Source organism: Mastigoproctus giganteus, chromosome 1 (genome assembly GCF_048544385.1).
Source record: "Mastigoproctus giganteus isolate SK-2022 chromosome 1, ASM4854438v1, whole genome shotgun sequence".
In the NCBI taxonomy this organism is placed as follows: Eukaryota; Metazoa; Arthropoda; class Arachnida; order Uropygi; family Thelyphonidae; genus Mastigoproctus; species Mastigoproctus giganteus.
The window spans coordinates 6583320-6596509 of NC_143575.1; positions in this window are offsets into that span (position 1 = coordinate 6583320).

The following is a 13190-nucleotide window of genomic DNA, read 5'->3' on the forward strand; positions in this document are numbered from 1 at the left end:
GCAGCATCTCGAGACCAGGCACCTGCAGGGAGATCTGTTTAAGGTGTTTAAAGCCTTAAATGGATTCAGTAAGTTGGATGTTAATAGTATTCTTCCACTTGCTGAGACTACACTCATGAAGGGGCACAAATTCAAGTTGAGGAAGGATGGTTGGAGGATAGATGTGCAGAAGTTTGCCTTCAGCCAGAGGGTGGGTGATTGTTGGTTGCCTTTTGATCCCCCCTCTATGAATTTGGGATATATTTGCACATCTCCAGTCCATAGGGAGCTCCCCTGAATCCAAGTATGATTTCATAATTATGGCTAAGAGTTTGCTCACCTCCTTTGCTGCCTCCCTTAATATAACTGGATAGATTCCATCTGCTGAAGTGCCATTTTTATGTCCAACCTCAACAATTTCTCCACTTTCCTTAGTTATCACAAAGTCAGCTCCTCATTTCATACCAGGGGCTCACATCTGGTGAGTATGGGCTTGGCACATCCAGGATCCTGAGCTGGATATCATCATTCTTCTCTTTCTTGGTGATTCCCTTCTTCTCCTCTTTCTGTCTCAGGGTAACTCAAAATTTTTTTTGGTTAGTGCAGCATAATCCTCAGGCTTCCTTGCACCATATGGCTAATAATAATGAATTCCTCGTGTGAATGTTGATGCAAAATACCTATTCAATTTTTCCACAACCTGAGCAGGGTCGTCAACAGTTAACCCACGGCCATCAAGTGGCCCTATGCAGTTCAATCGCTTCTTTCTACTGTTAATATAAGCATAAAAGTCTTTGGTGTTTTTCTTTGCATTCTTTGCCACAGGCTTTTCATAATCTGCATTAGCTTGCCTAATGCAGATTATTAGTAATCTTTGTAACTTGATGACTTTGTGACAGACTAATTTATATCTACCATATGCTTCTGTATCACCTGATAATTTATATGCATCACATGCACGTTTCTTCTGTGCCACATGTCTCAATAGTTCATCTGACATCTATGTAGGTCTAAGCCTTGAACATTAATAAGAGATAAGTAATTTCAAATTTAATATGCGGTCGATACGTAATTTAAATATTTTTTAATTTTGCATTAAAAGCAAGATTGTCGTTATATATCTTCTAGTAAATAAATAAAACAGGTTCCATTGTTCATAAATTGTTTTTTCTCGCCCAGTAAGAAATCTCGTAGTGGCAATCATACCTTACAGGTAGGATTGCCACTACGTCATTTGTTTCCACCCCCTCCCAAGGTAAAAATGGATGTAGAAGATATACAGCAATATAGGCCAGGAGAAAGTTATATTTGAAAGCTTTTAACAAACCATAAAAAAATAAAAGCGTGTTACAGCTATCTCATAAAATGTTCACGTCAACTTTCTGCATCCAATTACTTGAGAAAAGATAAACCCCACCCAGCACAGCTTCGGCTACTGGTAAAACTTTTCTCAGCTTTAGGACGAAAAACAAAAATGGAAAGTAGTGCGTTACGCATTACATCCGAACAGCACATACTTTAAGTGGCTGAACATTGAGAAGCAAAGCAACGTCTACATTATTCCATCTTTGAGGGATTCAGTAAACTGTGGAAAGAACCAAACAAGAATAACGCGCTGAAAGTGCATGTCTAGAAGGCAAAAGAAGTACTGGTTTACGTTCAGTAAAAGAAAATATAGATTTCGATATTTATCACCGTTATTCTTAAAACAACAAGATTGGCTTCTGTTGTTGCAAATAGATGTCCATTAGTAAAAGTAACGTTCCGAAGCAACTACAGAAAACATGGGAGGTATCTAAAATTAACTAATTATGCACTGATAATTTGTGCCTAATAAGCAACACCGGATTTACCGGGGCGCAATTTCTTCAGAAGCTCCCAAAAGTCACGTAGGGTACCTGGACCAACGCAATTACTGTTAAAATAAAGTTTTTTGTTTTTTTTTTAGCTTTTATATTTATGTGCGTTCCCCCCACCCCAGACTAGGTATATCTGTCATTGCCAATTAATAATGCTGCCTTTAGTTAGTCCGGGGCCCTGGAGCACAAATAATCTCATTTCACGTTATTCACTGTTTGAATAAAATGCATATATATAACTGGAGAAGATTGTGCTAAAGACGATTTTAAATGCTCTTCCAGGAAATGTATGAAGGTAGCATAAAAGACTCGCAAAATGGAGATTTCGCAACCTTTGTAGAAATAGCCTTAATGGTGTTTTTCACTTTCATTTCTGCTGGCTGAAAAACATATTTCACAGGACTGCACTGTGGACTGGCAAGCATGAGATATAAAATATACTGTATAATGAGACATTAGCATTGAGACATATGATGCAAGAAAGCAAGCTTATACAGCATCAGCCAAAAAATACTCCCCATTTCACCCACACATTCACTCCAAAAGTTCGTCCAGTTCTTCCTTGAATTTATTTAAACTATAAACCTCTACAACGATGGAAGTTTGTTCCAACAATCAACCACCCGATTTAATGATGAGTTTGTCTTCTTGTCTCACAAGGCTTAAAACATACACCAATGTTTTCCCTCGTTTTTCTCCCTTAAGGTGCAGTCATACCTCAGAAATGTTGGCATTACAGTGTTGGACTGGCCTGGAAACCGTTCACATTTGAACCCTATTGAAAATTGCTGGTACATAATGTCGTCTAAAATTGTTCAGCAGAAGCCAACAAGTAAGATTCAGCTACAGGAGAGCATTGTAAGGGTGCAGTACCACGAAATTGGGCAACCGTATATCCACAAGTTGATTAACTCTAGGCCAGATCGTTGTAAGGCTGTAATTGCAGCCCGAGGAGGAACAACAAAATATTGAGGACTTATTTTGCTGATTTACAGTACATAATACTATTATGTTAACTTGTCATTTCAGTTTGTACACGTAAATGCAATAAAATGTACGTTTGGTTGTCATGATTTCCATTTGCATATTTCTCATATTTCCATTAATTACGCATTTTACCCTTTGAGAAGATATTTATGGCAATTAGGTATATCAGGTGGAGTCTTTTTATTGGATTTCACAGAGATATATATCCCATCTAACAAATGCATTTCGAACATTTCTGCAACCCACAATGCTTTGCAAAATTCACAAGTGATGCAGCTTTTTTTTATCCGCCACTGTAGCATTGGCTCCTAGTTATTATTATTATTATTATTATTATTATTATTATTATTATTATTATCAAAACACAGCAAAAGAAATTCTGACAGGTAAGCCTTATTTCTCGTAAACAACTAGTTAGCAGACTACCTTTCATGCACTTATATGGACTGTTCTCAGAATTGTGAGGATATGAACTATGAAGTTTTAAACCACTCACTTGTATTATTATTATTAAATATTGGACAAATAAATAATAATATGTCAATAAAAAGTCCAAAATTAACTAACTACGGCGTCAGCCTTTATCATTATAAATTCACTTTGGCAACTCCGGATTTCCATAATCAGACTTTCTTAGCTACCATATTGTTAATTTATGGACAAAACCAACTCTAATTGATTTATTCCAATGCAGAGTAGATGTGAATCTTTTTGGCAGTGCTTTCGACAGTAAAATATGATAATACTTGTCAACACCAAAAACATTTCTGGCTTGGAAATATTGATAATCACTTAATTCTTAATCAGTACAGTGCAAAATCGAATGGTAACCTACGTACACTACAGATTAATGCTCAGAGATCAAAATCGGTGGCTGATGAAGTTAGATTAGTGTGCAGCAGAGAGAATATTGATATAGCCTGCATACAGGAACCATACTTAGTGAAAGGTCGGCCTACAGGATATCCACTTTCAGCTCGTGTACTCTGTGCAGATGAACCAGACTTAAGAGCTGCAACTGTAGTGTTTAATAAGGACATAGTTATTACTGTTATAAATTCGTTGTGCTCTTCACAGATGGTGTGCATAGGAGTAGAGTCATATCTTGCATCATTCTATGTTGTATGTATTGTCATCACTCAACAGACATCAATTTCTACATCAGGTACATGGAACTAATTCAAAATCGCTTCGGTAGTAATTCAGTAATATTTGCAAAGGATTCTAACGCAAGATCAGAATCGTGGTTTGATAGAATTACAAATGATCGTGGTCGTCAACTAGATGAGTTCTTGGCTTGTTGTGGATTATTTATACAAAATCTACCAAGTTCAGATAGTACTTTCTTCACTGTTAATGGAGAATCAAATATTGACTTGACAATCCGTAACGTAAGGGCAGCTGGTATCGTGGACGATTGGCGATGAAGAGCAGACTGGGTCTGCTCTGATCATCGGGCCATTGTATTTTCTGTCAGGGACATAACAAAACTAGCTCCGTCTCAGGAACAGTTACGACGATTTGCTATCGAAAATGCAAAGAGGAATAGGTTTGACGAATATATTCATGTCCGACTTGAGAATCTGGGTATTTGGGCATTCAGTCAGACGTCTGGAGAGAATGCAGTGGAGTTACTTCTCTCTTTGAGGCTTCCAGCACATCCACGAAGCAAAAGAACTGTAATAGGATTCCAGTTAAATGGTGGTCTGGTGAGTTAAGCCAACTTCGGAAGCCTAGGTTCATGAAGCGCGGAAAAGGTACCAAAGAAGTAAGCGTAACAATGGGGAGAAGGAAGTTAATGTACTTAAAGTAGAGTATCAGAGGATACGGAGTGCATAGGTGCATAAGATATCTAAATCAAAATTAACTGCCTGGAGAACATTGGTTAGAACAGTGGGCAGTGAGAACCCATGGGGAACTGTATATAAGCCATGTACTGGCAAGACTAAAATATATAATGGAGATACAGCATACTATATGGGAGGTGTTGACCAGGAAAGTACGAGTTGAAGAGAAAGTATGTCTGCGATTTTGGATCATTTGATTGGAGATACTATCTCTGAGCAAGACGATGAGGAACAGATGTTGATGAAAAGGCTTAATCATGCTTACTCTGGGGTACATGACGAGGATCCCTTTAGCCTGATTGAACTCTGTGATGCAGTACAACGCATAAGGAATGGGCCTCATTAAAGTACAACGCAAATGCCCAGGAATGGACCTCATTGAAGGAGAGGTCATTAAACGGGCTCATCGACTGATACCAGGGATCCTTCTTGAAGCTTTTAATAGCTGCCTGCGTGACGGGGCCTTTCCATCACCATGGAAGGTTGCCCTATTAAAGCTGATACTGAAAGGACCATCTAGGCCAAAGAATGACCACGATCTTATCGACTTGCCCCTCTTCCCTGGATTAGGAAAGGTGTTTGAAAGGATGCTGGCGAGACGAATTACTGACTATACTGAAAAAAACTTAGGCTGGTCTGGCATACAATATGGTTTTACTCCAGGTCGTGGAACAGAAGATGCGCTTCGGGCATTGCGAAACTATATATTAGGCTCGAACAGCAAGTATGTCCTTGGAATCTTTATTGATTTTGAGGGAGCTTTTGACTCCACTCAATGGAGCAGCGTTCTTATGATGTTGAGACTTGCAGGCTGTTCAACTACGAACTTTAGGGTGGTAAAGGACTACTTCACGCACCATACAGTGACTGTTAAGTCATCGGTTGATTCTATTTTACGAGAGGTGACCAGGGAATGGCCACAAGGATCGGTTTTTGGACCACTAATGTGGAACCTAGTTTTGGAGGACTGGTTGCATAGGGACTTCGAGCATACAGAGATGGTGATATATGCCGATGATCGTGTTGCTTATTGAAGGAAATACACGGATGCAACTAGAAACCAAGTCACAGCAGATTTTGTTTGAACTTAATAACTGGTGTAGGTTACATAAACTGACTCTATCAGGAACCAAAACAAGGACAATGGTCTTCAAGGATCAATTTTCGAGTAGAAGACTCCTGGTTGTTAGAATGAATGGGTCGCGCCTAAGATCTGCAAGGCAATTAAAATATCTAGGAATTATGTTTGACGGAACTTTGACTTTCAACTCACATGTTACTTATCTATCAGAAAAGGTGAGGAAATTTATTGGGATGATTACTCGAATCACTACAGTTGGCTGGGGAATAAAAGGTAAGGCGCTGAACTTGCTATATGAATGTGTATTCATCCCCATGGTAACGTATGGTGCACCAATTTGGTTTGAACGTGTAAGTGGAAAAGTATTTACTAGAAAGCTCAGTTCCATTCTAAGGGTAATGCTCCTTAGGATGTGCACGGCATGCAGAACTTCAAAGTCTTCAAAGTAATTTTGTATGATACTGGCGGTATCCAGGGTGTCCCCTATGTCCGCCGTTTATTAAGCGATTTTAGTTGCCAGCAGTACGATAAAATTCCTCTAATTAAAAAAAAAAAAAAAAAAACTTTAGACTTTGACTTTAAAACTTTAAACTTTAGACTTTAAAATTTTCTTTTCTAAGAATAATTTTTGAACTTTATTCTAATCCGTTAGGGTTAAGCTTATTTGTATTTTTAAGTGTGTGTAGTATGTTGTTCCTGTTGTTTGTGGCTGGCATCTGGCATTTAGCAGCAGGGAGTCGAGGGCAAGATGTGCCCCAACCCCCCGCTCCCATCCCTAGCCACGTGGAGGCAGCCAGATTCTACTTCACTAATTACAGAGGGGGGAACACACATGCTCCTTCTCGCAGGGCACAGTCCTGACCTAGAAGGGGCACGCGTGAGGTTTCATTGCATTGTCCCCTCCGGGCGGGGCCCAACCCGCCCAGAGTGGACGTGCAATTCAATTATTCCTTTCTCTTCCCTTTCATTTCCTTTTCTCTCTTTCCTTGTTTTTTTTCCCTTTTTTCTTCTTCTTTTTTTCTTTTTAATTTGCAATTTTCTAAAATTAAAATTCTAAAGTTATTCCTATTTATCCCAGCACCAAGCTCTCGCAGGGCACATCCTGGCCTAGAGCTCGCGCCTGGCACTTTGTCATTTGTCCGGGCTCCCACACTCGCAGGGCCCAATCCTGTCCTAGTGGGGAGCCCAGCACTCTTATGGGTGATATATCTTTGTCATAGCTGAGTATGCACAACAATGTAGGTTGTACAATATACAATATAATTTTACAATATACAATATACACAATATTAGTGTGCTCACAAGTGGTATCTGGGCGCATCACTGTAAGCTCACAGTGTGCACAGCAATGTGCAATAGTTGCAGTTTATCCTTCGTTCAATCTACAGTTATTTTTGTCTCGCATTAGTACCTTAACAGCTTGCGGATGACTCTTGTGGATTTTCACGACAATGGGGTTCCTTTCCTTCCCCTTTTTATCCAAGAACAAGGTATGAGGCATGTTTAGATTGAGTTAGTATTCAGATTTGATTTGGATACTGAAGTGCCCTGTACTCTCCATCATGGGTAGGATAACACATTTGGGTGTGTTATTTTATGTTATTCCAGGGCAGCACAAGAGTGCTGACTGGAGTTTGATTCTGTTAATCTACACATATGGATATAGTTGAGACAGGATATTGCACACAATTCTATTTTGGTATTGTACACATTTGGATTTTGATATGATAACCCCTAGGACACTTTGTTATTGATAGGATAATACATATATTAGTCCATATGCTATTTATCCTGTTTTCTTTTTACAGTTTGCTTTTTCCTACATCCATATTTTTTGGATTGGATATAGTATACATTCAGATTTGATTTAGGTATTGTAGTTCCTAATACATATTTTTGTGGGTAGGATAATACATATAAGTCCATATGCTGATTATCCACTTTGTCAAAATAGATTTGGATTTGATATTACATACATATTTGTTTTAGGCAATGTACACATTCAGATTTTGTTTGGAAAGTACCATTTGTCATCTTATGTTTAGCCCATAGGTGCAGCAAACAAGACAAACAGCTATGTCTCCCAGGGCATCAGAACAAGAGTGCTGCCCTGGGGGTTAATTCTAATAATCTACATTTGTAGGTTCATTTTTGACAGGGTATTACACACTTAATAGAATTTGGTAAAGTTCACATTTAGAATTTCTTTAGAGACCAGTGTCTATTACCTGTTTTTATGGATAGGATGATTCATATATTTCCATTGCTATTTGTCCTTTTGACCTTTTACAGTTTGTTTTATCCTACTTACATATCTAGATTGAGTTAATATTCAGGCATGCAGAACTGTGTCGACCCCAGCTTTGCAGATTGTGACTGGAAAATTGCCTATTGATCTGCATTTATTGTATTGTGCATTGGCTTACTTCATCCGCCGTGGCGTTCCCTGTTCTCTTCTGAATATACAGGTGGACATTTTGGCAGATCCCAGGAAGGAAAGGACAAGAATCTGGGATGCTTTGGTAAAAGTCTGGCAAGAGCGTTGGAGTGTTTGTGATAAAGGTCAGATTACACAAAATTTTTTCCCAGATTTAAGAAATGCAGCCTCGATAAAATTCAAATGGTTTGCTCCAAACTTACAAGCTATGTTCTTATTAAGCTATGTTCTGACCGTATGTCACTCAGTTCGATTGTGCACCTATAGAATTTTGAAATTAATTCTAATTTCAAAAGATAATACTTAAAAAAATCTTTATCCATCAAACTTGTCCACCAGTTTAAAACACATAGAACTTGCCCAATTCAGTATCTTAATCTGTCTTCTAAAATTAAAAACGATTTAATAAATCTGTTAGCTTCTGATGTAAATAACCAATGCTTTATTCCACCCGCAGAAGCAGACTATGGCTTATCGTGCAAGTGGACACCCAACTGTGTTCACTGGAAGCGGCTTACTGAGATGATTCTTTCTGTTAATGTTGACTTTCTAAACTAGGACTGCAGAGGTCAGAGAATCGTTCTTTAATTTCATAAAAATTCATGAAGACAGTGCCAGCATAGCAAATGCAGTCACAAAAAATTGGAATCATAAGAATCCCACTTTACAAATAAGCTAAACAAGCTACAGCTTAGGGCTTCGCTCCATCTTAAAAAATCATTTTTTAATATTGTCAAAGATGAACTGTAAGAGAGAAGGACCTCTTAAATGTTATAGCTTAGGGTCATAAGTTTAAATCCGGCCTTGCTATTTAAGACCGGCTATCTCCGGTATCAAACAAAGAATTTTGAACAAGAATATCAAAGCATTGTTTCTAAACTGCCACAGTCACAATAAAAATTTGATAGGTGTTCCTGTGAAAAAGGCCAAAAAAATTCCTCATATCATCAACAGGACTAAGTCTTCTCCAGGCAGTGTGGGGAGGACAGCGATTCTACCACCTGTGCTAACCACGAGGGCGAATATCAGAGTGCATTAGGGATACTTGTTGTACTCTGATATTCAACTTGTTACGAGAAACTCAAAGTGGAAGTTGGTATTATTGTAAAAATGAAATCTGAAACTCTCATCAGCAAGAGATAAAACTGTGAAAGTTGTTCAAGATTAACTGATGAAATTACTGGAACAAATGAGCAGACAATAAAATACAATTGAAACTAAAAGAGGAACTTAATTATTGCTAAAATGCTGATTCAATTTCCTCGTTCATTTCTGAAAAATTGGTCACTTTTTGCAAAACTTTCCCTCTTACGAGGTCTAGATTTCTTTTCTGTTTGGAATCTTTTTTAATATAGCAACTGTCGTCTGGAGTTTCATCAGAATTTCAGTGAAAAAGATGTGTACAGTACTTGGGAAGTTGTTATCAAAGTGACACTGACGGAAATGATGAACGTCGGAACATTACTGACCGCAAGGTGCTGTTTACTAAAAGAAAACAGAGAGCTACGTTCTTTGTCCGGAAGTTACATTGGACCTGTTGAAATCGGGATTCCGTACAGCAAGTAAGTGTTTCCCACTTTGGGGGTTTCTTTGGAAATCCTGTTAGCAGTTACCAACTCCAATGGTAGCTGTGATCATATGGTACTCGAACAAAATATTCTTGAATCTGAGGCAAAATAAAAATTTTCCCATAAATATATATTTTTTACATTAATAAATAAATAAATATAGTTATGGTTCTGCTCGTATATTAAAAATAGTTTTGACCTAATTAATTTTAAAACTTCAACAAGCCGAAATCGATTCAGTAGTTTGGAGGCGCTGCGATAATTCATTTGCAGAAATCTTGCCTCGTAACAAATCATAGAACTGACAACTGTCTTCTCTCTCAGCAGTTTTTGTATACTACTATGTTATCTGACTACTATTATATTTTTTATTTTTATTTATTTTTATTTTTTTGCAAATAATACTCTCCATTTAATAAATATTGAATACCGGAAAACATTCTAAATGTTTTAACTTTTAGTTATAAGACGTAATCACTTCACAGAGAAATGGCCAAAAGTTTGATGGAAAACAAGGGAATAATGCGCAAAAATTAACTTTATCCCAGGCCATTTTAAACCCCATTTCTATCCTCCTCCCTGCTTCCGAACTTGTGTAATGTTAGCCTGTGCTTTAGTACGCATTTTGAAGTCGATGAAGAATGTTTTTAAATAGTTTTGTGGTTATTACGATCAGTGTTGAATCCAGAGCGTTTGCACCGTAAACCAAGACATGTAGACATAACTGGTAATAATAATAATAATAATTCAGAGATGATCGGACCTAAAGAATACCAAGATATTGCACCCAAACTATTTTTGAACCCCTCCGTGTTCAACGGATGGCACGACAGTCAGGATGATGCGTTTTCTTTGGAATTCGTCAAACGTACACTTTTCCCTGATGTTGGAAAAGAGTTGGAATGATTCTTCTGAAAATGTGACATGTTTCCAATCATCGTGTCCAGTTTTTATGCTCCTTACATCATTGCATCTTCTTTCCAGAGTTTTATCTTCTTACCATCAGTAACGAGTGGTTTGGCAATAGCGGCTCTGCCATAATTTCAGCTTTATAAAGTTATAGCCGAACTGTTTTGCTAGAAACTGGATTGGTGAGACTCACACCAAGTTCTGCACTTATTTTTGAAGCAGTAGTTTTATGTCTTCGGGCTACATTTACAATCTTTCTCGGTGTTCGGCGATTTATTTCAGTCAGCTTCGAATTTCTGCCACAATTCGCTCTATAAGATTTTGTTTTTCCATACTTCTTGAATGCAGACGTCACTTTCGATACATTTCGTCTGCGCGGTAGCACAGAGGTATCGTCACCGTCCTCCCCACACAGGGTGGAAAAGGCCCCGGTTCGAATCCCGTCGATGATGCCAGGAACTTTAATGATTTTTTTTTCACTCCGTGGCTCAGTTAGTCGGTCTCAGGCTTAGATAGCAAGGTTCCCCCCTCGGAACCCGGGGTTTTTCATCCAGCAAAGCAGACAAATTGACCAGACAACACGCACAATTTAGAGACACAATACACATGAATATATGAATTATCTTTCCTAGTGACCCTAATTTAATAGTTTTTTCGATACAGTTGGTCAAAATGTATGTCCTATGTCCCTGTTTCAATATAGTTTCTCTGAATACATTAAAAAATCAGCAGTTTTATTCACCGATGTCCTTGATCAACATTTTCCTGACTTACCTTTTAATATTACCTCTAAATAAACATCAGCTTTTATCGTCTTTCTTCCTTTACACCACTACCTGCAAGAAACAAACAAAAAATAAATAAATAAAAATAAATTAATTAAAATCACGTCATACAGCAATTACAAAAACTGCTACTTTCATTTCACGTGTTTTCATTATTTTGTCCATCCCCTGTATATACTTCAGTAGAACCAAATCAAATTTGAATTACATTTCCAACTTCAACTGAACGCATCTATAAAACTACATTTAGCCAGCGGGTACTTTTGATTGTCTTATTGTATACTTTCAGCTCGAAATAAGAAAACAACAATTTATCCCTCAAATCTTGCTTAAAATCACCGAGTTTTGAAAATCTTAAGACTCCCATCCTACAGATACATTAGTAAATTTCAGATGTAGGGGAACATATCATGTAAAATGAAAGAGCGATCGATATTTATTAACTAGCTATTATTATTTTATTACCATCCTTTTTCACCCTTTGGCAGAAACAAACTAAAGCTTTTCAACATTTCTTGAACTTTGGAACATTTCTTATCGACGCGTTCAATTATTCAGAAAATCAACCTTCCGATTCCCTTTGCTCGTCTCAAATAGCCGCCTTTTGCTTTCTCTTCTTTATGATTCTGTCTGGACCATTAACGTAGATTAGAGGGAATTTTGTCCTTTTCCCGGGAGGAACCAGTTCCGAATTTTTTTTTGGATCTCACTGTCGATTTAAAATTTGTAGAAAACGACTTCGCTAAGTACTTTTTTTCATTTTTGAAAGGTTAATATAAATTAACATAAATACATTAATGCTGCTTATTATCATGTATTCAGGAAAGGTTCATTTATTCTGAAAATTCTGAATAGTAAGAACCTGGAATTATAAAATTTTAACTTATATAGCAAACAATTTCCGGAATTAGAAACTTGTTTTATCAGCAAGTACTAATGAATATATATATTTTTTTGTTTATATTTTTAGAGTGAGACAAATAAAACGGCTAAATTATCTCTCAAACATTTATTTTGTTTGTTTTAGCGACTTCCTTATGTTCAAATATAAACGTTAAAAGGAAGCTTCTTTTTAAGATTTTGATATAACTTCTTATTAACTTCTCCCTCCATTTATATCATTATTCTAATTGGAGTAGAAATCCAAAACATTTATTCTTTGTCTATTAATATGAACTAATCAGATGAATTAAGGTGTTTAGTCTAACGATTATTTTTGTAGAAAATATAAAGATCATAAATTGGCTAAAATATCGATTCAGCTTACTAATTATACTAAAATATTTTAACAGAAAAATAAATTATGTATAAACTTGAATAAACTCACACTAATTGGGATACATATAAATTAATGGGTGACATAGAAGTCTATGATATATATAAGCTGGTCTGTAACCAAGTCACAAAGGAGATTAGGCAGGCAAAGGCAGATTATGAGAAATCTTTGGCAAAGGATGCAAAGAAAAACAGCAAAGAGTTCTTTACCTATGTAAACTCTAGAAGGAAAGGGATGAATCAGATTGGTCCACTGGATATTGATGGTTCAACTGTTGATGATCCTGCTCAGGTGGCTAACAAACTAAATGAATATTTTGCATCTACATTCACACATGAGGAGTTATTCAGGGAGGGGAATGCCAGAGGTGAGTTAAACTCTGGCAGTGAGCTAGATGATTTTGTAATAACTGAGAGGAAAGTGGAGGAGAAATTGTTGAAGATAAACATAAAAAAGGCACAC